The sequence below is a fragment of the Podarcis muralis genome, chromosome 9 (genome assembly GCF_964188315.1).
Source record: "Podarcis muralis chromosome 9, rPodMur119.hap1.1, whole genome shotgun sequence".
In the NCBI taxonomy this organism is placed as follows: Eukaryota; Metazoa; Chordata; class Lepidosauria; order Squamata; family Lacertidae; genus Podarcis; species Podarcis muralis.
This window is the reverse complement of record NC_135663.1, coordinates 72,603,328-72,629,029: the sequence shown is the minus strand read 5'-3', so window position 1 is coordinate 72,629,029 and position 25,702 is coordinate 72,603,328.

Below are 25,702 nucleotides of genomic sequence, written 5' to 3'. Positions count from 1 at the left end.
ACAGATAATTCCTTTCCCCATCACCATCCACCACCCCTCACCCCACCTTTGTCTTAGACTTCCAACCTACTCAATTGCAATTTCTTTCCACTTCTACTACTTTCTTTCACACACCTTTAACCTAATTTCATGCTTCTTTTTCTATTACACATTATTATCCATCTTATGTAATATTTCAGTATTTAAAACGGAACTTGTTTATTCTAATAGGAGTTCTGATTTTTCAATATGGTTTTGTAGGTATCCTTTAAACACCTTCCAATCCTTGTCTGTCTTCTCTTTTGAGATCCTTCCAATTTCTCCCATTGTTTTGGATATATTGTAGTACTCCAATAATTTGGTGAGCCATTCTATTTTTGTCGGTATAATACCACTTATCCAAGTGTTGGAAAAGTGAACTACACTTCCTTCTGAGCAACCTTTTCCTTTGGCCATATGCCAAGGCTGGGTGGGGCCAGAGGGAAAAGTGGGTGGGGCAACTGAGGCAGAGTTTCCTTTTTTTAAAAAAAACAGTAGGCTAGTTTCTACATGTGCACACATACATACCTCTCTAATCAGGCAAACAAGAGGCATTATCCAAATTTTATTTACTGTATCAGACACCATTCTTATTTTCTGCTGATGAGTGTACCATTCACAACTGACAAGAGACATTATATTTTTCATGCAAGTACCTGTATCCAAATTCTTTGATTAGTGTAAGAGGAGTGCTCCAGCTGTCCCTCACACTACTATTACAGTCCTTAGCACCTTGCATGAAGATACATTAATACAGTGACCCTAATCTTGCACTCTGTTAGTGGATGCTTGTATTCAGTAAGATAATCAGTCTTAATTCTGTGCTGGATTGCAGCCAGTTTCTTTAGAACTGGGATGCCAGTGAATCGTAGGAATAATTAAAGGATATCAAATTCAAAATTGCACTTGGCAATGCCTGAGAGTCAAAACTCTAGGAAACAGAGTAGACTTCATGAAGCACTTTGTGAAATCCTATGAAAACTGACATTCAAGGCTAATAAATCAGGCTTTATCTAGAGATCTGTCACGGAAATAAAGCCTAATACAAATTTTGAAACACATTTTGGGGTTCCTCTCCAGAGAGAACATTTCAAGGCCAAAAGAGTTTTCCTAAGACAACCAGCTATCCCCTGCTCTTACTAATAAAATTAAATTGTCCTCTGGTTAAAGCAAGTAACAAAATAGAGAAGTGCTGAGTATATTACACACACATGCATGTTAACACAACCTTGGCCACACAGACCAACCACAATTTCATCTATCTCTTTTTCGTAATCACTTCACTCCTCCATCTCAAAATGTCTATTTTGGTTTTGACATAAACTCCTTGTAAATCTGCCATTTCTTTTCAGCTGCTGATTTATCGCTTCTTGCCAGTCTCGTTTTCTGAGATCTGTTTTTCCAGGAAATGCCCATTTATCATGGCACATTATCATTTCATGGGCGGCATCTGCAGTTATTCTGGCCCTCTACCTGTTTTCGGCAGAGGCCAATTATTATTATTTTTTAATGGAAATTGAGAAACGCAGCTTTGTTACAGAATATAATGATAGGATGCCCTCAAGTGGCAAAATGCAAACTCCACCCAGAAAACTTCAAGTGATTAATCATACGGCCATATGAACAAGACACCTGGTACAACTGCTGATTTCTTTGATGCACTCTGGCTTCCAGTTTGTTCAGGAATGAAAGCAGCAATGCACAGAGTGCAAAGTGCATTGGGTGGAAATCCAAAGAATTAGGTCACCCACTCTTGACACACTATTCTGACATTTTCTTCTGTCAATAAACTGAACTGGTACAAATACATTTTGTCAGCTGTGATGGGATTTTTTTCTAACTAGCAGCCTGCATGCCTCGCTGTTTGTTGTAGACATTTTATCATCTGATATGAGTGTCAACACAATATTAACTGATCTGTGCAGACTGCCCATTCTCCGAATGGGCCAGCATCAGAGCTGTGGCTGTAATAGAGGAAAGTCACAAATGTTGCTATTACTGCTTTAATTAATAATAATAATAATAATAATAATAATAATACCCCCTCCCCAGCCAAGGCCAGGCTCAGGGCAGCTAATAAGCAATAATAAAAACAAGTTGAATGAATACAACTTAAAAACAAGATTAAAATACAATTAAAATATTGAAACATTAAAAAATTAAAATGCGGCCTCATCACAGGAGGATAAAGGAAAAGGAAAAAGGAAAGAGGGGGAGGGAATATAAAGGATAAATATATTTGTATTTATCACACATGACAGATTTACACACTTTTATCAACACATAAATGATATCAATATAGGAAAACTAACATGCATAAAAGTGCTCTGAAATACAGCAAGTGTTGTCCATGGTGCGCAGGACAGGGGAATACGTATGATTACTGTTTCCCTTCACAGGAAAAGTGGATAAGAGCCCTGTGCATACAGCAAAGATATGGATCCACAGAAACAAACCTTTGGCACCCTGCCTTCTTGGGAAAGAAGGCATATTCTGAGCCACAATAGTATATGAAAGCAATGCTTAAAACAGCACATCAAAACAAAGGTAGAAGATTCATCTTGCCAAAGGCTGGCTGAACAATTGGATCAAACGTTTTATAAGAGAGTCCCATTCTTCACACATGCTAGACCAGCTTTCCACAATGTGATACTCTCCAGATGTTTTAGACTATAATATCCATCAGCCCCAGCCAGTGCTGATGGGACTTGTAGTCCAAAACATCTAGAGGGCAGCAACCAGCGAAGCTGTGCTAGACCAGGGGTAGGCAACCTAAGGCCCAGGGGCTGGATGCGGCCCAATCGCCTTCTCAATCCGGCCCGTGGATGGTCCAGGAATCAGCGTGTTTTTACATGAGTAGAATGTGTCCTTTTATTTAAAATGCATCTCAGGGTTATTTGTGGGGTCTGCCTGGTGTTTTTCCATGAGTAGAATGTGTGCTTTTATTTAAAATGCATCTCTGGGTTATTTGTGGGGCATAGGAATTGGTTAGAGACATCACCTTGCCGACAAAGGTCCATATAGTTAAAGCTATGGTTTTCCCAGTAGTGATGTATGGAAGTGAGAGCTGGACCTTAAAGAAGGCTTTGATGCTTTTGAATTATGGTGCTGGAGGAGACTCTTGAGAGTCCCATGGACAGCAAGAAGATCAAACCGATCCATTCTGAAGGAAATCAGCCCTGAGTGCTCACTGGAAGGACAAATCCTGAAGCTGAGACTCCAATACTTTGGCCACCTCATGAGAAGAGAAGACTCCCTGGAAAAGACCCTGATGTTGGGAAAGATGGAGGGCACAAGGAGAAGGGGACGACAGAGGATGAGATGGTTGGAAAGTGTTCTCGAAGCTACCAGCATGAGTTTGACCAAACTGTGGGAGGCAGTGGAAGACAGGAGTGCCTGGCATGCTCTGGTCCAGGGGGTCACGAAGAGTCGGACACGACTAAACAACTAAACAACAACAAGGAATTTATTCATTTCCACCAAAAAAATATAGTCTGGCCCCCCACAAGGTCTGAGGGACAGTGGACTGGCCCCCTGCTGAAAAAGGTTGCTGACCCCTGTGCTAGACTAAGGAGGAAACAGTAAGAAAATACAACACAATGTTGCAGTGAATCCCCATTGGCTTTGCTGTGAGATCCAGCCAGCCACCTCTCCCTTCAGGGAACCATGAACTGTAAAGGCAGTGGGGTTTTTTTCTAGAAAAAAATAGGTGCCGGTACTCACCATGAAGTTGTTACAGTAAGTGCCACACTTTTTAACAACAAGGAAAAAGGGGGTGTTAGTACTGTGTGTCCTTGAGTACCCCATGAAAAAAGCACTGTGTAAAGGGTTCAGTCAGGTCACACCCACCCCATTTTTAATTAACCCTCAATATTCCAAAAGTATATATTTGTTAGTCCTAATTGGGGTGGAGGTTTTGAGTGTGTGTGTCCCTCCTTTTGGTTTTTGAAGATATTTCACAGTCCTCCATAGGTTGAAGTTCATCTGAGCATAGAATCATAGAATCATAGAATCATAGAGTTGGAAGAGACCACAAGGGCCATCGAGTCCAACCCCCTGCCAAGCAGGAAACACCATCAGAGCACTCCTGACATATGGTTGTCAAGCCTCTGCTTAAAGACCTCCAAAGAAGGAGACTCCACCACACTCCTTGGCAGCAAATTCCACTGTCGAACAGCTCTTACTGTCAGGAAGTTCTTCCTAATGTTTAGGTGTTTAGCATGCTCATACCTACCCCATATTTTCCACTGCTCGTGTTTTAAAAGATTCTGGTACTAGCAAAAGGGTCGCCACTAAAGAATGGGGCAAGGCTGTGCCTTAGTGTTTTTGCACTAGACCCCAACCCCAATCCTACACTTGACTCTACCCCCTGCCCACCAAGTCTCCAGGATTTTGGGTTTCAAGACTTGGCAACTCTAATATTAGGAATGCAGGTTTAGCCTTTTCCTCAGGAGAAATAAGAGTATAGCAGAGATGAAGTTCAGCAAATGGTTACAGCTGCAAACTTTTCATTAGCCATTCAACGACACCAAGTTTTTAAAGTGAGCAAGTGTCCATCAAGCACGCTGCCATAACTCAATTGGAACAGAGCTATATCTCCATTTAATAATCCCAAACTGCCCTTAATTTAGCAAATCAGATCTCTCTCCATACTGTTTGGAGATACAGCATTCCCTTTGTACAGTGGTACCTCGGGTTAAGAACTTATGTAATTCGTTCTGGAGGTCCGTTCTTAACCTGAAACTGTCCTTAACCTGAGCTACCACTTTAGCTAATGGGGCTTCCTGCTGCTGCCTTGCCTCCAGAGCACAATTTCTGTTCTCATCCTGAAGCAAAGTCCTTAACCAGAGGTACTATTTCTGGGTTAGCGGAGTCTGTAACCTGAAGTGTTTGTAACCTGAAGCCTATGTAACCCAAGGTACCACAGTAATTCTTTAATTACAGAGCTGAAAAGGGAGTTTTATTAGGTCCTTATTTGGATGGGTATTTGCTGCACTGGATCTATGTTGATGATGACCAGATGGTGATGGTCTCTTGAGATCTAAAATTTTAAACTGTCAGTTGTTGACTCTTCCTTTTCTACTGTAAAAACTGCACAATCATGCTTCCTCTTCGACGGGTGTGCCTTGCTTTTAGAGTGGCAAGTATCATTTTTGTCTCTCATGCCCATCCAAATGGGATCACTGCAGATTTCAGGTGACCAATAAAAATTTAGCATGGTTTGAAATTGGAAGCAAGGATGGCATTCCTCCTCAAGTAAAAACATCTAAGGAATTTCAAAGGAAGCCAAAGGCATTTCTATCTGTCCAACTAAATTCCCAGGGGTGGTTTTGCACATCTCTAACTAAAACGACTTTACAATCCATACCAGAGAAGTTAAGCAATACCTTATGACAACGGTTTTCTGGTTTTCTAACAACAGAGAACACTTTCAACATTGATTTGTCTGCAGAAGAACTCCTGAGTAGCTGCCAAGTAACTCCTTCATGTTTCAGACAATTCAGAGGGTACTAGCCACACCTTTTGAGTGTCCCCCGTGATTTCATTTGGACAGAAGTCATGGGGTAGAATATGTCTTGATGTGTGCAGATTTCTCAACAGAGGGGAACTGAAGGTAAAAGGGTTGGTGGTGAGGGAAAGACAATTTACAAAGTCTGCAGCTCCTGGGATGAAAAGCAATATACAAACATACAATACAAGAGAGCAGCAAATTCTCTATGCATATGCAAGTTCACCTCCAGTTGCCAACTGTGATTTAAAAAGATATCATTGAAAAGGAATTGTAACTTACTATAGTGGTAAAGTGTTTGGTGATGTTGCGGTTGTGTCTGCTGATTCATTTTATATTTTTGATTTCTGGTCACTGTATATTAATAAGTAAGAGCCCAGTGACAACAAGCAGACCAGTTGTTGCTGTCTTGTGGGACATAGAATTCAGGTGGAGGCGGGTAGCAATACCACATTTTTTTATCAGTAGGAAGAAAACCTCATTTATTTCAAGAGAAGTGCTTCTGAGCAAAAGATACCAAAGCCAGACAATTGTGTTTTATATTGTGGAGGTAGCATGCTTGGGGAGCGAATAAAATAATGTAGGCCCTGCGGGAAATAATGACGCAGCCAAAATAAAATTTCATGTTTTCCCAGATAAGCAAAGGGTTAAGACACACGGAGTTCCCTCTGCAAATTCCTAGAGAGGGGGCTCTGTGAGGTCACATCCCTTTGCTTGCCCTGGCAGGAAAAGTAACAACAGGAAAAAAATATTCACTACTTCCTTCCTGCTCAGAGCTCAATCTCCCCCCCCCCTTTTTTTCCTGGTTCCCTTAGAACAGGGGTCTGCAACCTTTAAGACAAAAAGAGCCACTTGAACCCTTTTTCCGAAGGAAAAAAAACTGGGAGCCGCAAAACCGGGAAGGTGACGTCGGGACAGTGCGTGACTAATGCACGCGCCGCCCCCATGCGACGTCACAGCCAGTACAGCGCCCGCCACAGTGGGGAGTTTCGGGGCGCACAATGCACCTCCTCCCCTCGCTAGTATCCTCCCCGGAGCCGCGGCAAAGGTGTAAAAGAGCCACATGCGGCTCCGGAGCCGCGGGTTGCAGACCCCTGCCTTAGAAGAATACTGAAAAGGCACAGTGCTCCCCCCCCCATTGCAAAAACTGATTTTGTTGTTGTTGTTGTTTAGCCGTTTAGTCGTGTCCGACTCTTCGTGACCCCATGGACCAGAGCACGCCAGGCACCTCTGTCCTCCACTACTTCCCGCAGTTTGGTCAGACTCATGCTGGTAACCTCGAAAACACTATCCAACCATCTCGTCCTCTGTCGCCCCCTTCTCCTTGTGCCCTCCATCTTTCCCAGCATCAGTGTCTTCTCCAGGGAGTCTTCTCTTCTCATGAGGTGGCCAAAGTACTGGAGCCTCAGCTTCACGATCTGTCCTTCCAGTGAGCACTCAGGGCTGATTTCCTTAAGAATGGATGCATTTGATCTTCTTGCAGTCCATGGGACTCTCAAGAGTCTTCTCCAGCACCATAATTCAAAAGCATCAATTCTTCGGCGATCAGCCTTCTTGATGGTTCAGCTCCCCCCCAGTTGTAATTTCCAAGAGTGATTATGACTCTGTGCAGAAACATCCCCATAGGTACCATTTCAGTCTCCAATAAGTATATATAGGACCTTTCACTTTAGCCATTCATGCTTTAAACATTTGTCCTGCGGCTCACCCGTTGTCTAAGTAAGCAAGAAGCAAAGGCAGACCTCTTTGTACTTTTCCCTCTGAGGAAGGGCTCAAAGTACATGAAACACGGTGCACTCAGCAATTCAAATCAGCAACTGTGTTCTTTTTGGTGCCTTTGCTGTCAGCGAGATAAACTTGTGAACTACAGAGCTTTTCAGACGGCATTCTTCAAAGAGGCTCTCCTTAAGAAAGCAATTGATTTTCTCCCTATCGGACCACACAGTGAATGCCTCTCCACCATACAAATTAGAGGTGGCCCATTTCTCCCTTCCTGGGGTCCTTCTTTTATTTATACAGTATGAAGCCTTGAGCGAGAATAGTTTTATAGCAAAGAGTAAAAGGGGGAAGAAAAAAAAAAAAAAACCTTCAATGTTCTCATTGTTACTGAAGCTCAGAACCTTTCAGCAAAAGGAAAATGGGAAAATCCAGCCACTGGCATTTTGAAAGTTACTTTTTATTTCCGTTTCTTATATTTTATCTAGCCTCGGAGCTGAGACTGGAAGTGGAGCATGGGCCCTGATAAGAAACTGTGATACAATTGTGGGGGCTGGGGCACTTTCACCGAGAATGTCTACTAGTGGAAGAATGGGGATATCTTGCTGTACATAGTACATGTTCATATTAAGAGGTTGACCCTGACTAGCAGCAGTGGTGGAGCAAGCCAATCAGGCGCCTGGGGCGGCGCACGTGCCCTGCACCCGGGGGGGTGGGGGCAGCTGTCGGAATCTCCGCTCGACTGAGCTCCTTTGAGCTCCTCCGGAATCGCCCTCCAAAACAGAGTCTTGTGACTCCAAAACAGAGTCTTGTGACTCCAAAACAGAGTCTTGTGACTCCAAAGCACTGCACAGTGGCAAACAGAAACTAACAGCAGCCCCCCATGAGGGCCTCCCTCCTCCCACTCAGCCACTCTATGGCTGAGGGGGAGACAGTGGGCGGACCGTTTGGGAGAGCGTGGAGCCTGCGGGCACCCAAGCCACCACTAGCAGGAGAGATGCATGGCTCGGGCACACTGCGGGCCCCGCGGTGAATGCTGCCCAGCATTTTGTCACCCCCCTCAGTGGTGACATCCAGGGCGGCCCGCCCTCATCGCAACCCGCTTCCTCTGCCCCTGACTAGCAGACAGAAAGGAGAAGTTGTGTGGATTGGGGAGGCTCACCAGGAGAGGACAGGCAAGACTACCCAAAGTTGTGATTCCTCAGTAGGTCACACCATGACTACACTTGATCAGAGCATCTCCAATGAAAAAGAATGATTGCAGTGATTGTATGTTTCTTTTGGCCCTGGTTTCATGATGAAGCTGCCAGGTTTTGAAACACTCCAGAGGACAGGATCACACTTCAAAACGACCTTGACAGATTAGAGAACTGGGCCAAAACAAGCAAGATGAACTTTAACAGGGAGAAATGTAAAGTATTGCACTTGGGCAAAAAAAATGAGAGGCACAAATACAAGATGGAGGACACCTGGCTTGAGAGCAGTACATGTGAAAAGGATCTAGGAGTCTTGGTTGACCACAAACTTGACATGAGCCAACAGTGTGACGCGGCAGCTAAAAAAGCCAATGCAATTCTGGGCTGCATCAATAGGAGTATAGCATCTAGATCAAGGGAAGTAATAGTGCCACTGTATTCTGCTCTGGTCAGACCTCACCTGGAGTACTGTGTCCAGTTCTGGGCACCACAGTTCAAGAAGGACAATGACAAACTGGAACGTGTCCAGAGGAGGGCAACCAAAATGGTCAAAGGCCTGGAAACGATGCCTTATGAGGAACGGCTAAGGGAGCTGGGCATGTTTAGCCTGGAGAAGAGGAGGTTAAGGGGGGATATGATAGCCATGTTCAAATATATAAAAGGATGTCATATAGAGGAGGGAGAAAGGTTGTTTTCTGCTGCTCCAGAGAAGCGGACACGGAGCAATGGATCCAAACTACAAGAAAGAAGATTCCACCTAAACATTAGGAAGAACTTCCTGACAGTAAGAGCTGTTTGACAGTGGAATTTGCTGCCAAGGAGTGTGGTGGAGTCTCCTTCTTTGTCTTTAAGCAGAGGCTTGACAACCATATGTCAGGAGTGCTCTGATGGTGTTTCCTGCTTGGCAGGGGGTTGGACTCGATGGCCCTTGTGGTCTATTCCAACTCTATGATTCTATGATTCTATGATTGTTCTCAGTGCCAGCTTGTGGCTCTGTGGGATCCCAGGAAGGCACCCTCAGTCTACCTTTGCTTCATTTCAAAAATATCACTGGGGAACAAAAATTTTGTTGCATTGACACCTGCAGTTGTTTTAACCTAATTTTGACGTGCTGATTTCATATCTGAAGTTGGTTTTGTTCTGTAAGCTATAGGGGGTTTAATGCAATTCATGTTTTTCACTTTTCACCACAATCTTTGTTTTTCACAAGGCAAGAATTCAATATTTTATTAAACACATAGCCAAAGTAGTATAATAGGAGTATAAATGTTAAGTGACTTATATAGCATTGAACATGACATGTATAGCATTGAAAATGACATGTATATCTATGTACAGTTGGAGGTATGGAAAAAAATGTATTCCCTTGGGATACGCAGTATACTTGAAGAAGCCATGATCTAATCTGAAAAATACAAATATTTGGGTTACAAAACTATAAAAATAAAGAAAAATTAAGTTTGCAAAACAATAATTACCATGTGGTTAGGGTAGATCAACGTGTCAGTGTCCACTTATCCCCAGTGTAAGTATGACATATAGGCAAAAGTCCGAAATTGCAAGATAGCTATAGCATGTACACGAAAATTGATTTCAGATTTGAAATCAGCATTGAAAGAACATATAAGAACAGTTGAAAAATCTCTTGCAACAGAAAATGGGGGGGAAATTGTTCCTCAGTGATATATTCATTTCAGTGTCTGGTCACAGGCAATGTTTGGCCCCTGCCCCAGAGTCTGGTATAGGATTGTCGTATCTTGAAGAGCAAAAAAGAAGAGCAAAAAAGCCGCTGACAGCCCGAGCCAGGGAAAGAGGCGTGCAGGGCTGCCACACCCACACAACTCTTTCCCCAACTTAGGCTGGCAGCAGCCATGGTGTGCAGAGCACCAGCACGTGTGCTCCTCTTTCTCTGGCTCAAGCTGGCAGTGGCGTGCAGAGCAGCCCAAGTCCAAGTCCACCCAGGCCCAAACCGCCCAAGCCCAAGCCCCCAAACCATCCAAAACCTGGACATTTCCTTTAAAATGTAAAAATCCACCAGGTTGGGCATGTTGGCCCACAAAAAGAGGACATGTCCAGGTTTTCCTGGACGTATGGCAACCCTACCCCAGACAATTTACATCCATTGGTTTCTGTTGATATCTACGATCTATGCAATTCCATGTTTTCTTTTATTTTCTTTATTCCTTACATGTATCAAGCCAATCAGGAAACACAGATGATGACAATGGCAACACGCTGTCCCAAGGAAAGATCCAGGTTTTGCTCCTGATACACCAGGACCCATCTTTTATATCCCATTTGCACAATGCACCCCTGAAATGAATTCCCCCCTGCTTCTCAGTGCCTTATTTTGTTTTTATATGTTGTCATTTTTTTATGGCTAGGGGTCTCAGAAAGTGGTCTGCACCCCCACCCCTGGAAATTTTAGAGGGCTGGAATTTGGGTGTCATTGTTGTTGTTGTTGTTTAGTTGTTTAGTCGTGTCCGACTCTTCGTGACCCCATGGACCAGAGCACGCCAGGCACTCCTGTCTTCCACTGCCTCCTGCAGTTTGGTCAAACTCATGCTGGTAGCTTCGGGAACACTGTCCAACCATCTCATCCTCTGTCGTCCACTTCTCCTTGTGCCCTCCATCTTTCCCAGCACCAGGGTCTTTTCCAGGGAGTCTTCTCTTCTCATGAGGTGGCCAAAGTATTGGAGCCTCAGCTTCAGGATCTGTCCTTCCAGTGAGCACTCAGGGCTGATTTCCTTCAGAATGGATCGGTTTGATCTTCTTGCAGTCCATGGGACTCTCAAGAGTCTCCTCCAGCACCATAATTCAAAAGCATCAATTCTTCGGTGATCAGCCTTCTTTATGGTCCAGCTTTCACTTCCATACATCACTACTGGGAAAACCATAGCTTTTACTATATGGACCTTTGTTGGCAAGGTGATGTCTCTACTTTTTGGGTGTCATTAAAAGGTAAAGGTACCCCTGCCCGTACGGGCCAGTCTTGCCAGACTCTAGGGTTGTGCGCTCGTCTCACTCTATAGGCCGGGAGCCAGCGCTGTCCGCAGACACTTCCGGGTCACGTGGCCAGCGTGACAAGCTGCATCTGACGAGCCAGCACAGCACACGGAATGCCGTTTACCTTCCCGCTAGTAAGCGGTCCCTATTTATCTACTTGCACCTGGGGGTGCTTTCGAACTGCTAGGTTGGCAGGCGCTGGGACCGAGCGACGGGAGCGCACCCCGCCACGGGGTTTCGAACCGCCGACCTTTTGATCGGCAAGTCCTAGGCGCTGAGGCTTTTACCCAAAAGCAATTTACACCAAATTGCTTTCAACTGGATGGACACCATCATAATTGGGTGCCAAGGTACAATGGCATGTGACTTGTCTTGGAATAATGTGGAAGAATTTGGCTTTTTCTAAGCCCTTTCATTGCTGAAAATAATTGCCACGTCTGAGTGTTCACCGGATTTTGCTTCAGGTGTGGATTTGCTCTGTTTCCTGCTGTTTATTTGCACTGAGGGTTAGGGAAAAACATAGCGATATGGTCCCAACTCACAGAATGAGTTCTTTTCCACAAGACAAAAGCAGGAATGCCAAACCCTGCGACAAAAGTGATGCCTAGACTGTCTTTCTAGAATTTACCTGGGACCCTTTGAAGATACAGCAGCTTCTCTCCTAATTGCTGTAATTGTTCATTTGCATGGAATTATAAATATTTTTTATTACGTATAATAATAAGATACATAGCTACACTGTCATCAGAGCTTGAACAGGAGACACAATTAATTTAATCAGCTATTACTAGACAGCAAAATTTGATTGAACTGCCATTTCACCCATTTTGTGTAGATGCACTGAAATTTTAAATTGAGATAAATAGCTATTTTAAGTGGAGAAAATGGTCCATATCCAGAGGAGGCACCTGTAATATTCTCACCCTAAGATGTACAGATAAATCACTTTGCAAAGAACTAAGCAACAGTGGCTTTTTTGTGCATCTAGTGACGAAACTCCGATTAGGCTATGCAAATTGGATGCAAGGCAGAAAATTAGGCAAAGCTCTTCACCATTTAGAGTGCAGAAATGGCAGCTAATTCACAATTATACATTATACCACAGTCATTTTTGATGCACTAGGCATTTCTAGATGCTTATGGGATGACCCAGGCCATTTCTGATAGGAGAAAGGGAAGTTGTGAGAGGAGCAGGATGTGCCAGTAAAAAAAACAGGGATGGGGAGATTTCTGCACTTGCAGGCTGAGAGAAGAGAGTATTAGAGGGAGAGCGGCAGATTATGCCTGAAATATACTCAGAGTCGCGTAGTGATTTCATGCTCTTTATTGCAGCTTGTAAAACAGTGAATGAATCCTGCCCCCAAACCTCTGGCTTTATATACATTATTTACACAATGGGTCCCATCTGATTGGCTGACCCTGCTTCCCTCCTGCAGCCTGATTGGGCTGCTCCAGCAGGCCAATCAGGTTGTTTCATTCTAGGCTCCTGAAGTAAAGGTAAAGGGACCCCTGACCATTAGGTCCAGTCGTGGCCAACTCTAGGGTTGTGGCACTAATCTCACTTTATTGGCCGAGGGAGCCAGCGTACATCTTCCGGGTCATGTGGCCATCATGACTAAGCCGTTTCTGGCGAACCAGAGCAGCGTGCAGAAACGCCGTTTACCTTCCCGCCAGAGCGGTACCTTTTATCTACTTGCACTTTGATGTGCTTTCGAACTGCTAGGTTGACAGGAGCAGGGACCAAGCAACAGGAGCTCACCCCGTCACAGGGATTCGAACCACCGACCTTCTGATTGGCAAGCCCTAGGCGCTGTGGTTTAACCCACAGCGCTACCCACGTCCCTCTAGGCTCCTACCTGCCTATTGTTTTAGGATCCAAGCTTAGTACATAACAATGGCTTAAATGTTTTGGTGATAAAAATGTACATTTCAGTGATATGGATTCAGTCAGGGATGACAGAATTCTGATCAGAGGGAAAAGTGGGAGAATAAACTAAGAATTCTTCTTTCCCCCACCCCGACTCCTAACATGTTCCAATTGTCCCTATAGCCCTGGTGCCTCATCCTGAGGAAAGCAGCAAATCATACGAACCATCTGGAAGTTCAACTGAACACAATGGGGATGACTTCTGAGCATAGGGTTTTTTTCCCTTAAAAAGGAAGAAAGAAATCTGCCAGTTCCCTTCTTACTATATTATAAAATAGTGTAAATGCAAATGTAACATGAGAAAGAACATCATACAAGTATGTGCCCACTTAGAATCGTAAATTGACTCCTAAGGTCCCATAACTTTTAAAAACACATAATATTGTGTAAGCTTAACACACACACACACACACACACACACACACACACACACACCACAACACAACAAGGTTTGTGAGGCATATTCTGAACTCTTTTGAAACTGTAAGATATCTTGAAAGAACTAACATTTGAGTTCTGCAGAGCCATCCAGGATAAACCTTTTGAATATCACGAAAGTGAATCAGCTGTTTTATCTGAAAATAAAACCTGCTGGAGCACTTTCTTTTTGCGAATTCCACGGCAATATAATCCGTTTCATTTAGATTTGGAGGGGGGGTTTCTGCACTTGCTTTACTTAATCTCTCCAAGCTTCTAAACCTTTGCAGAAGATTTCAAATTCATTCTTTTTAATTGAGCTGTGTGTCTAAATGCTGCAACCTGCTCAGCAATGTGGTGGATGGTCAGAGGGAAAGCTAAGAGTTTCCTAATTAAAAGAGTTGCATATACGTCATAGTGTAACTTCCAAAATAATATAAATAGAGGTATATCTAGAACTGGAAAAAGCTAATAAAAAGCTGATAAAACTAGTAAAAACTAATAAAAGCCGCACAACTAACATGGAGCTCAAATTGATGCCTTCCTCTAACGACGCCATCTTGGGCCAGCCCCCCAACATTATCCCAACCAAAATCCTTTAAATCTAAGTATGTCTGTATCCTCCAGCTCTGAATGTTGCTATACTTACTGAAACTCTTTTGGCTTCTCTTGAAGTTCCTTCTACATTTTGCCTGAGAGGGAATCTTCAAATCTCCTTCAGATTTCACTTTGGGAGAAAAATGATAACAGTTATGGATGCATAGCACTCCCAAAGAGAAGTCTTTGTAGTCTTATTCGGGACAACGCAAAATGATTGCCACAAAAACCAAACGTAGTACCGTGGCATAGTTAAGCTTTCATGAACTAGTACCTGGTACTCAAATGCACAACCATCTTCCTGGTTGTACCCTTCATATGGAGCTCCCAGCTGTGCAAGACTGTGCTTGAATTGGTGGGGCGGGGCAGGGGGAGGGTAAAGAGCCTTTAATTAAAAAACCCAGTCCCACCTCAGCCAAATTGTGGTCCTCAGTGAACATCTAAAAATCATAGATAGTGAGGATGTGATCACAAAGGCTGAGGGTCTCGGGAAGTTATTGCGTATGAGGTTCTTTAGCTGTTAATTGGCAAGAAGAATAGACAAGAAGACAATATACAAGAAGAATATACAAGAAGACAATATACAAGAAGAATATACAATTTCAACTTTCAGTGTTCCTCCTTCTCTTCATTATGGCTAGCCATCATCTTGATTTCCACATGATACCAGCGGAGATTATAATTTTCTTCAGAACGCCCTTTGGGCAGAGAAATAGCAAGGTCAGGTAGAACCTGGTGCAGGATTTTTTTTGTCACCCCCCCCCCCACATCGACAGCTCGGAGTAGACTTGGGAATGTCCCCCCTGGGTGTGCCACCCGCCCGCGACTCCCAAACCTCCCTCGAGCTGTCAAAATGAAGGCCAAGTGGTACAGCTCCCCCCTTCCACAGACGGCTTTGGGGAGGCTTGGGAGTTGTGGGCAGACGGCGCCCCTCCCCCCCCCTCAGTGATGACACCCAGGGCGGTCCTCACCCTCCGCAAACCCCTTCCCATGCCTCTGCCTTTGGGATGATGCTACAACATAACTTGGCATGGGCTCAGGGAGAGTTCTGTTGCACTCAGGTTTTCTTTGAGGGCTTCTCACAGGCATCTGCTTGGCCACTGTGAGAACAGGATGCCAAACTAGAAGTTCTTGTGTTCTTATTAGGGGGCAATAAAAGACGGTACGCGGTGGCACTGTCGGTTAAACCACAGAGCCTAGGACTTGCTGATCAGAAGGTTGGCAGTTCGAATCCCCGTGGCGGGGTGAGCTTCCATTGCTCGGTCCCTGCTCCTGCCAACCCAGCAGTTCGAAAGCCCGTCAAAGTGCAAGTAGATAAATAGGTACCACTCTGGCGGGAAGGTAAACAGTGTTTTCATGCGCTGCTCTGGTTCGCCAGAGGAGGCTTAGTCATGCTGGCCACATGACCCGGAAGCTGTACACCAGTTCCCTCAGCCAGTAAAGCAAGATGAGCGCCGCAACCCCAGAGTCGGTCACGACTGGACCAAATGGTCAGGGGTCCCTTTGTTGTTGTTGTTTAGTCATTTAGTTGTGTCCGACTCTTCATGACCCCATGGACCACAGCACGCCAGGCACTCCTGTCTTCCACTGCCTCCCGCAGTTTGGTCAGACTCATGCTGGTAGCTTCGAGAACACTGTCTAACCATCTCGTCCTCTGTCGTCCCCTTCTCCTTGTGCCCTCCATCTTTCCCAACATCAGGGTCTTTTCCAGGGAGTCTTCTCTTCTCATGAGGTGGCCAAAGTATTGGAGCCTCAGCTTCACGGGGTCCCTCTACCTTTACCTTTAACTGGCAGCAGCAAGGAGACACAGGAATGCAGGTGAATGTTGCGTCTCCATCCTTGACAGTTGCCACCATCCCTTGAAATAGTTCTTTCCTCCTCTTTCTGGACACTTTTGGGAGCCAAAAGTGTGACCCGGCCCTAGAATAAGCTACGTGTCTCTTTGTGATCATGGCTATGAAAGGATGGCTGGAGAATGAATGGCTCAGAGAAATGAGAGATGGAGGAGAAATTTGGAGGGAGAAGCAAGAGAGAAGAGGCAAACAGGGAACGTGAATGCATAATAAGAAGAGGTAAACATGGCCTGCAGCTGCACAGCTGACAGAGTCTGAATAGCCAGCCAAATCATAGGCTACAGGCTTGCAATTGCAAATCACTTTCCCTATGGCAATTCTACAGGAGATATCCAAGCAAAACAAATGTAGCTTATTGATTAATTTCGTTTTTCACTTCCTTTCTCTGTGCTCAGCAAATTCCTTAATTCCTTTTGTGGAGTTCTTTTTTGTATTATTGTGTGTGTGCTTTGCTGTTTTCCTGCATTTTTAACTTTATTTCAGAGTAAAATCCCATGATATAATATCCAGAGCAGCTTAGCAGAGAATACTACCGAACAGCTAAATGCCAGCTCATTGGAGGCCAGCATTGTTTGTCCTTGGCTAACTGGAATCTTTTTATTCACAACCCTGCCTGAGGTCAGAAAAGAATGGTTTTTTGGTAGGCTTGGTTTTCTGCCTTTGTCTTCCTGCCGATATGGAACATTGAACATGATTAATTGTGTTTCAGTTGCCACATTGGATTATTAGTGTTGCTTTTACCTCATGGGTTGTCAGACAAAGGAAATGTTGGGTTGCTAACAACTCAAAAGTTGATGAATTTGTTTTGCTGTTGCTCTCTGGGAATTAAAACTATGTTGAGAAATGACTATTGCTGGATAAATCAGCTAAACCCTTGATTACAACACTGCATTTTGGATTTCAGTACAGATTGTACATGTTCAGAAAAGAAATATAGTGTATATGAGTGGGGGGTGGGGATTATTTCCAGCGTGATTTTGTCTTTAAGATGACTGAGCACTGGTTCACACACAAATCTAGGGGTTGCGCTGCCAACCCAACACACTTAGAATATTTGTATATGCCAGGCCTTACAAACAAAATCTGCCTTGAAACCTTTCAGAATAAGATTGGGTTGGCAGAGCCTACTTATTTTGAGCCCAAAGCATGTGGTTTTAGTCTTGCCACTGCCATCCTCTGATCTCATTGCCACAAGTGTACCAAGCTTCACCCCTGGGCTGTCAGGAAAAACCTTCAGGCACCCAAATTTCCCTGAGTCTTGGCCCTCCATTTGTAGTCAGAAAAGTTTAAATGAATGCCCTGTGTCCAAGGCAGCTGTTTACCAGCTCCATCTGGTACACAGGATGAGACCCTACCTGCCCGCAGACTGTCTCGCCAGAGTGGTGCATGCTCTGGTTATCTCCCGCTTGGACTACTGCAATGCACTCTACGTGGGGCTACCTTTGAAGGTGACCTGGAAACTACAACTAATCCAGAAAGCGGCAGCTAGACTGGTGACTGGGAGCGACCACCGAGACCATATAACACCGGTCTTGAAAGACCTACACTGGCTCCCAGTACGTTTCCAAGCACAATTCAAAGTGTTGGTGCTGACCTTTAAAGCCCTAAATGGCCTCAGTCCAGTATACCTGAAGGAGTGTCTCCACCTCCGTTGTTCTGCCCGCACACTGAGGTCTAGCGCCGAGGGCATTCTGGCGGTTCCCTCGCTGCGAGAAGCCAAGTTACAGGGAACCAGGCAGAGGGCCTTCTCGGTAGTGGTGCCCGCCCTGTGGAACGCCCTCCCACCAGATGTCAAAGACAAAAATTACTACCAAACATTTAGAAGACATCTAAAGGCAGCCCTGTTTAGGGAAGCTTTTAATGTTTAATAGGTTATTGTATTTTAGTGTTTTGTTGGAAGCCGCCCAGAGTGGCTGGGGAAACCCAGCCAGATGGGTTGGGTATAAATAAATTATTATTATTATTATTATTATTATTATTATTATTATTATTATTACCCCGAAAAAGAGTTCACAGAAAATTTGGCCCATATTCTCAGGGTGTATGGCAAAGAGGGCACTGGAACAGCTTTAAGAAAATGTTCATGTGTAGAATGAATAGGCGCATACATTAGCCGTACATAAAACTAAGGTAAACTCACCTAAAATGACACTCAAAATGCAAATGAACTGGCGCCCTCACCCCCGTATTCTTTTGTGTCATGTATTTTTGAAATGCAGGCCTGTGGGCAGGAGTTGTTTATGTTGTTGTGGACCTTACATAAGCCATTCTGGAAGCCTTTTGGTCTAAACTGTGCTTAACCCCAGAACTTTACGTTAGGACCAGTTATTGTATGCAGTATAGCAGTCTGAAAGATTATTTTTTCAATTTATACTGCATTTTTATTCATTTATTTCAGCGTACGTATCCCAGGTTTCTAAGGGAAATATTCAAGGTGGCCAATGGTACAATGCAAACACAGCAAGCACATACACTTTATATTCTGTAGTCAAAGAAACTGTCACTGGACCTCGGAGGATTTTGAAAGGGTGTGGAGGATGAATGTTCTGCACTCTCCATTATGTTGCATATGTGACTTGGTCTCCTTTTCATTTTCCTGACCAATATCTCCCCCCCCCCCACTCCCGCATTTGAGGATGACTGAACTGTGTGAAAGGAGTACTCATATGTACCTCCTGAGTCTATTGTGCATCTGCTGGGATGTTGGCCGCTATTATCAATTAGGTCTATGTGGCATGATGTGGGTGACTGATGGAGGGGGCCACAGATCATGCACCCTCATGGCTGGCAGCTAGACTAGGTGGCCCAGTATTATAGCTCTGTGATTACACTGAAATGTATAGATCTCCGTTTGCAATTGCTTTGCCCTCCCTTAATATCATAATAAAAGCTTCATCCTCACAGACTCTGTTTCATCAAATATGGGCACCTGCATCACCCGCCAACTCCGTCTTTGAAGATTTCTGATTCCTGTCATTTCAGCTTGTATAAGAGAGAGTTTTGGAGGGGAAAGGCTCATTTCTTAAGATGCTTCCCGTCATTGTAGCTACAACGTTCAGCTGAATTACCCAGCAACTTACTGAAAAGCCTCCTCCGGTGATGTGAGCAGCATAATCAAATTGCCTGCCTAGATCAGTACATGAATCTTAGCATTTCCTATTTGACTCCTTAGGAACCACAAACTGCTCTTCTTAATGGGAAATGCGCTACAAACCTGATTTGAATTTAAATATGAATGAACTGTGAAAGAGCCAGACAACAGCTTTTGTACTTTTTGGAAAAGTGGTTGCAATATAAATCCTTGGTTCTTCTTGCGCGGTGCTATTTTTCATGTACAGTTTATTTGCTTGGGGGAAAAAAACCATTAAAAGCTCCACTAAATAATTGATGTGTGCAGAGTTGTTTTTGGTGGGGTTTTTTAAAAAAAGAAAAAAATAAGCAATTCCTACAGATAGTGATGGCACTGAAGTTTTTGAATTCCTGGTTTGTTATAAAAGTTTGCCGAGCTCGTAATGGTCAGCTGGACCTTGGAGGAACTTTTCGCAGAACTTCTCCAGCTTGGAGACCTATGCGAGTGTTCAGCAGACCAGCTGCTCAAAGCCATCTGCTTTGCGGGTACATGCACAGACATTTTCCAAAATATTAACCCTCCCTCTAAATGAAATAGCCACTGATCACTGAGAAACTACATGGGCATTTTAAATGGTAATAGAATTTTCAAGGCAATACCAGACCAGCTGCCCAAGGCCATCTGTTTTGTAGGTACACGCACAGACATTCTTTAATAGTAACCCTGACTTCCAATGAAACACTCTTCGGTTGCTGTGAAGGTACACAGACATTTTAAATGGGCATGGGATTTTCAAAGGAATACCATGTTGCACAAACACACACACACACTAGTGACACACACTTCCAAATTAAATGATCTCACATACAAGGCATGCATGTGATGTACTGCAACCAAGCAACCACATGTTAGAGCAAGACATAAAATCATGTATTGTGCTCTGTGTAGATTTTAAAATAGTTGCCAAGCGACAATTCACAGAAGGCAACACTGTAGCACAGAGGTTTTCAACCTTCTGGAGTCCATGACGCCCTTGGCCAGCTGTATTTAAAGCCCTAAACGGCCTCGTCCCAGTATACCTGAAGGAGCGTCTCTACCCCCATTGTTCTGCCCGGACGCTGAGGTCCAGCGCCGGGGGCCTTCTGGCAGTTCCCTCATTGCGAGAAACAAAGCTACAAGGAACCAGGCAGAGGGCCTTCTCGGTAGTGGCACCCGCTCTGCGGAACGCCCTCCTACCAGATGTCAAAGAGATAAACAACTACTTGACATTCAGAAGACATCTGAAGGCAGCCCTGTTCAGGGAAGTTTTTAATGTGTGATATTTTAATGTATTTTTAATCTTTGTTGGAAGCCGCCCAGAGTGGCTGGGGAAACCCAGCCAGATGGGTGGGGTACAAATAATAAATTATGATTATGATTATGATTATGATTATGATTATGATTATGATTATGATTATTTCTGCTGCACCCCTGTGGGGCTCAGGAGCCCAGTTATGTCACCCCTTGCCTGCAGAGCTGGCAGCCCCTCACCCCTTTTTGAACACCATCCCTTGTGGAGTGTTCCCTCAGCCTCCTCTCCCATCTCTTTGGGAATCCTCTGGGCAGCCACTGCTGCTTTCCCTGGTCTCTGAGCTGCCGCCCCTTGCTCCAAAGAGTGGTGCCTTCTCACACTGCCCCACAGAGGCCTGGGGTTTGTCTGTCCATTCGCAACAGCAAGGGCTGGCAGACTAGCTGGCCTTCCTCACCCAGTTGCTTGCTTACTCCGAGGCCACCTCAGCTCCTGGCAACCAGCACCCCCTGACCAGCCCCAGAGGCACCATTCACCTGCAGAGCTTGTAGCCAGGACTGCTGCAACAAACAGCTCTGCAAGTCTTTGGGACGCAGAGATGCGAAAGGGCATCAGAGGAGAGAGAGAAGGAAAGAGGGACAGAGGCCAATGTTGCCCATCGCACCCTGACCATCATTCAATGCACACTGGTTGAAAACCACTGCTGTAACTTCCATATGTGCAGCACCACCAGGACTCAAGTGCCAACATTATTATTTCGGATAAACCTTCAGAAATTAGATGAGTGTTGTTTTTTCAACACTCACTGAGAAAACTTGTAATTAGCCTGTTTCAGAATAGACCCAATTGGAACCTGTCCATCACTAGTTATTTTCTTTCAAAGAAACTGCGGTAGGTGAGCAAACAAGGTACAAAGCCAGCTGTAAACAATGACTGCAAAAATGTCATATTGAAGTGAATTCAAGCAACCAGTTCCTTTCCCCAACCCCAGTAAGGGATGATTTTTGCAGAGATGGGCTCCATGATCGGGGGGGGGGGGGGGATTCAGAGAAAATGTTTTGAAATTTTTTATTTTTTATCCTGACCTCAAGAAAGCCACTTTGCTAATTCCCCCATATTCCAATCTCTCTCTCTCTCTCTCTCTCTCTCTCTCTCTCTCTCTCTCTCCCCCCCCCCTTCACACATGCATCAACACATCATAATCTCCCCTCATAACCCCCTGGAAGAATGCTAATTGTGGGTCATAATTGTTTTTATCAGCTATAATGTGGTACCTCAGGTTACATAGGCTTCAGGTTACATACGCTTCAGGTTACAGACTCCGCTAAGCCAGAAATAGTGCTTCAGGTTAATAACTTTGCTTCAGGATGAGATCAGAAATCGTGCTCCGGTGGCGAGGTGGCAGCAGGAGGCCCCATTAGCTAAAGTGGTGCTTCAGGTTAAGAACAGTTCCAGGTTAATAACGGACCTCCAGAACGAATTAAGTACTTAACCCGAGGGACCACTGTAGTCTAAAGCAGAACTGAGCAGAAAATTCTCACCTTTGGCTCAAATATCAGGAGGAGTAAAAGTGGGAGGGCTTAAATGTCCTTGCAATTTTAGGGAGGATTCTTCACAACTTTTGGAGCAGTGAACTTTTTCCTTTCTTTCTTTCTTTCTTTCTTTGCACCATTGTTTTGCTGGAGTTCCTCTTGGCATCTGTCTTCTGATGGCAGCCATTCCTCATCCGTACCCCAATGTCTGCCTTGGAGAAACTATCACAAAGCACCTGGAATGTCAAAAAGTCATGAAATAGCATTGTTCCAAGATGGAGATTGTTAGAAAGAAATGTCACCATCCACAGTGCTGACAATGGGAGATCTGCCATGACACCTGGCAGCAGCAGGACAAGTAAAGAATAAATTTAAAGACAATAAAGGGTTCCAGTTTTAATTAAATATGCTATTCTGTTTCTGCTCCTCAACACAAACATAATTAGCTATATTTTATATTGCTGTATATTCTCACATTTTATTCAACCATTCCTTCATTGTAAAAAATAAATTAAAAAATCATCTAAACTTTTGAAAAACCTTATGTTTGAGCTTCCATCTTTGCTTAAAAAGCCCAGAAAAACTCTGGCTTCATCTGACTAACCTACATTTGTTTATTTGTATCTGTGTTTCTAAATATTTGATCAAAGCTCAGAGTTTATAGCAATCTAACACAGTGGCGTGAATGGAAAATATTGCTCAAAAATGAGAAAAATCTCCACATGAAACACATTTCCCAGCAGCAATAGACACACCATAAGAAGTGGATTAAAGTCCACCGCATAAATCTGAGAAATTTTCTGAAGCGATAAATCAACCTGAGAAAACTGAATGTGGATGAATAGAAACAGGAGGAGGGCCCGGCTTGGTAGGGGATGGCGGAGGTGTAAAGAGTAGACGAGTACAACTAGGTTTAGCTGAATCAATGTTATAAACACAAAACACAGTCAAGGGAATCATAAGGAAGTAGCTTAAATACTTCAAAGAAAGCCTTCCTTTCATGAAAAACAATACCCTGATTAGTCTCAGTTTTCTAGCCTAAAGGTATTTTCTTTAAAATTCTTTTGTACATTATTCATATTCTTAGCAGAAATAGTCTTGCTGGCTCCGCTCTGATTGGTAGTAGTGTAGCAACGAGGGAAAGGTGTTCGGATTTCTGTTTTACATTCTTTCGGTGAAGTGGCAAAGTTGTAATGGGACTTGGCATTCTTTCAACCTTCATTCCTATAGCTGAAATCTCTTCCCAGCATCTGAAAGAAAAGGGTGCTTTGGCAGGGCTTCCGCACAACATAATGGCCTCGGTTACACAGGTGACGGACGGAGAGGTAAAACATGTCCTTGGGGCTCGGCGAGAGACTTAGACAAGCTGTGGGAGCTCAGGTGTATTGTGGAAAGGGATAAAAAGTGTAGCAGAATAGTGGAGGTGACGTGTAAGGTTCAAATCTCACCTCAGCCATAAGCTGACATCCTATTCTCCATCAGGAAACTTTGCCCACGTTGGATCATGCTGCATGCATAGACCTCAGATACACATCTACATCTGTCACTTTGTGTCAGGGGCTGGACTGAGGAGAAATGGGGGAGGCCACACATATCCCGCACTTCCGATAGAAGAGGGAGACAGTATAGATTTAGAACAGTGGTTTGCAGAAGGTCATAGTTCAGAGGCTGCAGAGGGAAGAAGCTGGGAGAAGAACAAGAGGAGTTTGGATTTGATATCTTTCACTCCCCTTCAGGAGTCTCCAAGCGGCTAACATTCTCCTTTCCCTTCCTCCACCACAACAAACACTCTGTGAGGTGAGTGGGGCTGAGAGACTTCAGAGAAGTGTGACTGGCCCAAGGTCACCCAGCAGCTGCATGTGGAGGAGCGGAGACGCGAACCCAGTTCACCAGATTACGAGACTACCGCTCTTAACCACTACACCACACTGGCTCTCAAATATTGGGAAATATTGAGAGAGCAGCAAGAAGACAGACTCAATGTCCTTGGAAAGCATGCCAGACAGGCATTGAGAGTAGTAGAACGGAAAGCTCAGAGGCCGAAAGCAAAGTTCAGCTGGTGCAGGGATGACATAGAATAGGAGAGATGAAGGGGTGGGACTTTACTCAGAGCAATGTCATTATTGGATGGGAGAGGCACTTTTCAAAGCTGCTCTCTGTGAATATTGGTAAGAACTCTTCTTGTTATCTGCTTCTTGGCTGCCCACTGTGGGAGGGATCAGATTCCCTGAAGCTTGGCACCTTGAGCCAATGACAACCTCTCTGTCTCACCTACCTCACAAAGAAAAGAGGTGTGAGGGAAGGGGTCGTGTACAACACCTTTGGTTTCCCCCATAGATATTTATTGAAATTTTCAAAATATTACAAAATGCAAAAAAGAAAAAAAAATACAAATACAAATTAAAAAATAGTTAAAAACAATTCCATCTTCCTTTACTTAACTTTCATTTGCTTATTTCCCGGACTTCCTCACCCCTCCCTTTCCTGTATACCAATTCAGTTTGTTAATTCAGCAAATCCTTCCCCACTTTATTTATTCTAATCTTTCATTACATTACCTTACTCTATTTTCCTCATTGTCTTATAAAAAACCTTATAATTCAAAACCTAGATCTTATTTTTAATAACTTCTCTTAACCATTATATTCTTTCCTAATCCCTTAAACTTTTATACTAAAGCCAAGCAATTTCATTTCAAACATCCTTCTAACATTCATCAGTTATGTAAGACAGTCCTAGTAACAAAATGAAAAAGAAAAAAATCTTCATCCAGCATCCCTTCCTCCAGGTCCCGGGTTTGTCAGTCCATTTATCCCATTAAACTGGCACATTAACCTGGTGATCTTATATCTGAGGCTCTTAAGTCTCTTCCATGTCCCTTCCACGATTTTTCTTCATATTTTCTTTTCACTCGTGTGATCTCCAATTTAGTAATGCTTTTGCCCCTTTTCAACCAATCAGTCCCTTTTCCACAGTCCAGACTGAGCTCCATGTAGTACTTAAAAGCATATTTCAAAATCCCTCCAAACTTTGGAACCCCCATATCTCCAAGCCTCTCACAGCCCATGTGTACAACACCTTTGACAGATAAAGGAAATGAAATGAAATTGAAGCCATAAGCTGCCTTGAGTCCCTGCCAGGGAATAAGGAGGAATATAATAATAATAAGCAATAATAACATCAATAACATGTAGGTTGAACGAGGTAACTGTTAGTTGGATTTGTAGCTGGTTGACTGACCAAACCCAAACAGTACTCATTAATGGTTCCTTGTCACCCTGGGAAAAAGTGACAAGTGGGGTGTCGCAGGGTTCTGTCCTTGGCCTATTGTTGTTTTATGTCTTTATAAAGGATTTGGATGAATGAATTGAGGGGATGCTCATCACATTCGCAGATGACATCATCATGCCTTGCTTTGGCCATCCTGTCTGAGGCTGTTGAGAGTTGAAATCCAACACTATCGCCACAGGTTCTCCACCCCTTCACCAGATGTTAGACAAGCTACTATACTCACAGCATCAGCAATAAGCTCTCCCCTGATGTAACCGAGGGTCGTGCCATGGCCCCCCACCA